Here is a 3,759-nt window from a genome sequence, read left to right on the forward strand (position 1 = left end):
TGACTCCTTAAAATAAATTTAAGAACTTATCTTTACACAGACTGCTACACACAGTAATATAATTACAGAAGTACAAACCCCAAATGCACATACCAATGCACAGAGTAAATGCAATTATATCAGTGCTAATATAGGCATAGCTTGCTTTATTACAGACAGAGGAAAAAGATGTGATGGTACTAAACCTGTGCACCATACATCCATGATATTATTATTATCATTGTTGTTGATACTGATAATAATGATATAGCAATAGAAATTATAACCATTAATCTCAGACATTTGCACCCCTCATACACACATTCAAACTGGTACAAACAGCACATGTAGAGCAAGGCTATCTTCCCTCCACCCCCACAACTCCCTTATTTTAAGGTTCTTTCTCCTCTGAGCTCTTAAATTGCCATAAGGCTGCAGGGTGGTCAGCCCAGCCACAGGAGAGAGTTTTGGTTCTGCTGATAAGCTGTTTATTAGTGGTTTAACTCCAAAGTGTGTGCTTGGCTTCCTTGTGGCAGCTGCTGGAGGTGAGGACTGCAGAGCTCCAGCAGCTGTCAACACAACCCACACAGCCAGTATAATAGTTAGGGGGAAATTGCTGAAATTAAATAGAATATGTTGAGTTAAAAGCACTATTCTAATTCAGCTTTTGGAGGTGTGTATCTTCCTAATGGCTTGTTGTAACTATGGGAACAAGGGCTTTCCCCTCTCCCCCAGGTTTTGCCTTTGGCTCTGTTCAGTGCAGTGCTGCTCCTCGTCGTTCTTTGAGCTGGTGGAGACAGCAGCATAAATACTTTTATTGCAACACATGTGTAGCCACCTACAGAGAGTGAAAAGGCTGATTTTCTTCTTTGTGGCAGGCACAGTGTTAGATAACACAGTTAACTGATTGTAATTGATAATTTGCTCCACTCAGGTTTATTGCCTTATTTGCTCTTTCTTTCTCTCCCTTCTTTTAAGTATGGAGGATCTTAAACCTATCAGAGGTTTTGATGTCTCTTGAAAAAAAGCAGCAAAGTTGGGAAGCATTTGGCAGTGCAATTAGTAATGTTAAATCAGTGTGAATTCAAATCATTTAACTTGCTCCTTTAGCAGCTGATACCAGGAATACAAATTAGAAGGTGAAACTAAAATTGAACTATTGAAACTGGAAATCATCAACACAAAAGACCCTGATATTCAGACTGAGGAGAACAGAGGCTGCTTTTAATATGGCAAGAAATAAAAAAAGAGGGGGCCAGAACATGAGTTTAATGAGCACATTTTCTTTCCTTTGGAGGACTGGCAGCTCTGCAGAGTGTGACTGAGGATGGTTGCAGGGGCACCATGGGCACTCTTACCCTCCTTCCTTTGGTCATGATCAACACCCAGCTCGCTGCTTGGCAGAGAGGAAGAGCACACAATATCTGCTGTGTCATGGAGCACTCTCCTTCACGTCCACCTCCCACTGGAGAGGGGGAAAATTCACACCAAATATCACTGAGTGTTGCTGAGGAAGGGCTGTGCTGCCATTCATGGGGATGTTGTACCTGAAAGGAGACACTGCAGCCTTTATCTCTGCCCCAGGCACACCTCCTCCTACATCTGAGAGTGAAAGGATGCCACAGGAGAGGACTTTTTCTTCCTCTTATTTCTTTGATTTAAACAATGTCATAGCTGAAGGAGAGCAAAACAGCTGATTCCTCTGAGTACTGCAATCATGCACAGCTGCATTTTATGTGCAGTATCTCCCAGCCAGAGTCACTGTGCTCAAAGCTTTAGGGTTCTGTTTCCCTCTTGTCTCCTGTCTCCTGACAGAGATGCACACAACCAGATTTCCCAGTTCACATTCTGTACCTTCCAACTTGAAAAGCAATTATTTTCTACTAGCATTTTTTTGTCTCAATTTTTCCTTCTATCTTCCATCTAATTTTACTTTGAATACTTTTTCACAGGGAAGCTGAATCAGATCAAATGAGCTTTGCATTTTGTTTTGAAGTTGATGAGTTCATTGTTATCCTGAGGCCTTCCCAGGACTGCTAAACTTGGGGTATGTGCAGAAAATCTTCTTGCTTCACATCCCTGTAGCTTCATCATGAGTCTTGCACTTCTTGCCAGCTTGTCAGTGACTGAGCTGTTGAAAGCAGCCTGTGGAGGAGCAGTGGAGGAGGCAGTGGAGATGGGGGTTTAGTGGCCAGAGCCAGTGCCATGAGAACCACTGGGCTGCTGTGTCCTAAAGAAGTCCAGTTCACAGACTGTTCTGGGTTAATGCAGAGTCTCACTAACAGATCTCATGTGTTATTGGCAGGTTAGCTTCTATTTAATAATTCCTGAAATGATGGTGGGAGGACAAAGAAATAACTAAGACTGAAATGTTTATTGCCCTCCACGTGAGCTGCCAGGGGAGCAGTAGCAAGACACATAAGCAAAAGAAGTTTTAAGGCTAAATTTATTAACTGTCTTATGAATAAACTGCCAGAGCATCTCTTTTGACCTCCCTGGTTGTCAGAGTCTTCCTGAAAGCCTTAAGAAGCTTTTGTGGATGAACTTGCTCTGAATCGTAGACTAATTTAGGAGTTAGGGCTCTTTGTCCAGCCCAGTTTCTTCCAGGCATCCCACCTGCTTTTCCATGAGGCCACATGGCCAACATCACTCACACCAGATGGCTCAGGGCCTTTCTTTAAAGCTCTGAAATCAATCACCATAAAGCCACAGAGCATTTATGAGCAGCCTAAGTCCTGGATCCAGCCCACAGGAAAAGGATTTAAGATGCTTCTCCAGCTTCAAAGTGCTCTGTGTCCTGGGAAGCTCGGGAGCAGGGGAGGTGTAACCTAGGAGATTCTACAAAACTGGAGCCCATATGAATCCCTGCATCTCAGTGCCCAAAAATCTCTCACCCGAGGCAGCAGCGAAGAACTCAGGAGAGGTTTGCACCCCACGCTTTTTCCTGTAGATTACACAGTTTCCATAAATACCTCTGCATAGGAAGGCTGTGTTTCAGACTCTCACACATCAGAGGGAATTTCAGAACCAGGCTAAGCAGGTGTGAAGCTACTGATAACTTCCACCTGCGCCCTAATCGCCACTTGTCTCTGCTGTAATCATCTCACAGCAAAGTACTCTTGGGGACACATGTCGTGATGCTGCTCCAAAGGTGCTCTGTGAAGGAGAAAATGTCTGTTTCATTGTCTGGCTGTGCATGACAGTCCACGGAGGAGCTTCTCTATATAATGTCTTAAAGGAGGAAATCAGTGGGAAGGCCCCCTTTCTCAGTTTAATTTGGTTTTTAATTCTTCACAAAGTTCCTGCTAAGGAATACTAAATACCATGATAGAGAGAAAATCACTCCAGTGTGTCACACAAAGTCAAACCTTTTCGTCTGACCCGAGAGATAATTCCTCTAAACAATATCACTATAGTCAAAAGAAAATATAATTAATTCATACAGACAGAACATAATTAGCATTCTTAGAAAAGAACTGGCTGCTGATGTACTTACTGCCTTATGAAAAGATATTTCTTTGGAGTGATAGAAATAAACTAAGAGGCCTGAAAATCCCTTTTTATTAGTCTCAAGTGCAGGATTATCACATTTACCAAAAGGCAGCCTTTCAGAAGTTTAATATATGAAAAAGCTGTACATCAAATAAAAATACAGAGCTGACTATTACAGAAGTTGTGTCCTTCCATGTTAATAGCTGAAGAGCAAGCAATCCTCTCCATCTTCATGTCCATCCATGCAGTCAAACCCAAATTGATTCTTAGACTGATATATAGACATGA

At 42.4% G+C, this 3,759-nt stretch overlaps 1 long non-coding RNA gene across 1 annotated transcript; it reads right to left on the minus strand.

The window, feature by feature from the left end:
* Nucleotides 1-1,277: 1,277 nt before the first annotated feature.
* On the minus strand, nucleotides 1,278-3,194 carry LOC137468229 (uncharacterized). Its single transcript, XR_010995815.1, has 2 exons — nucleotides 2,874-3,194; nucleotides 1,278-2,306 (listed from the first exon to the last, which is right to left on the minus strand). It is a non-coding gene; the product is annotated as an uncharacterized lncRNA (long non-coding RNA).
* Nucleotides 3,195-3,759: the final 565 nt, after the last annotated feature.

Source organism: Anomalospiza imberbis, chromosome 2 (genome assembly GCF_031753505.1).
Source record: "Anomalospiza imberbis isolate Cuckoo-Finch-1a 21T00152 chromosome 2, ASM3175350v1, whole genome shotgun sequence".
Taxonomy (NCBI): Eukaryota; Metazoa; Chordata; class Aves; order Passeriformes; family Viduidae; genus Anomalospiza; species Anomalospiza imberbis.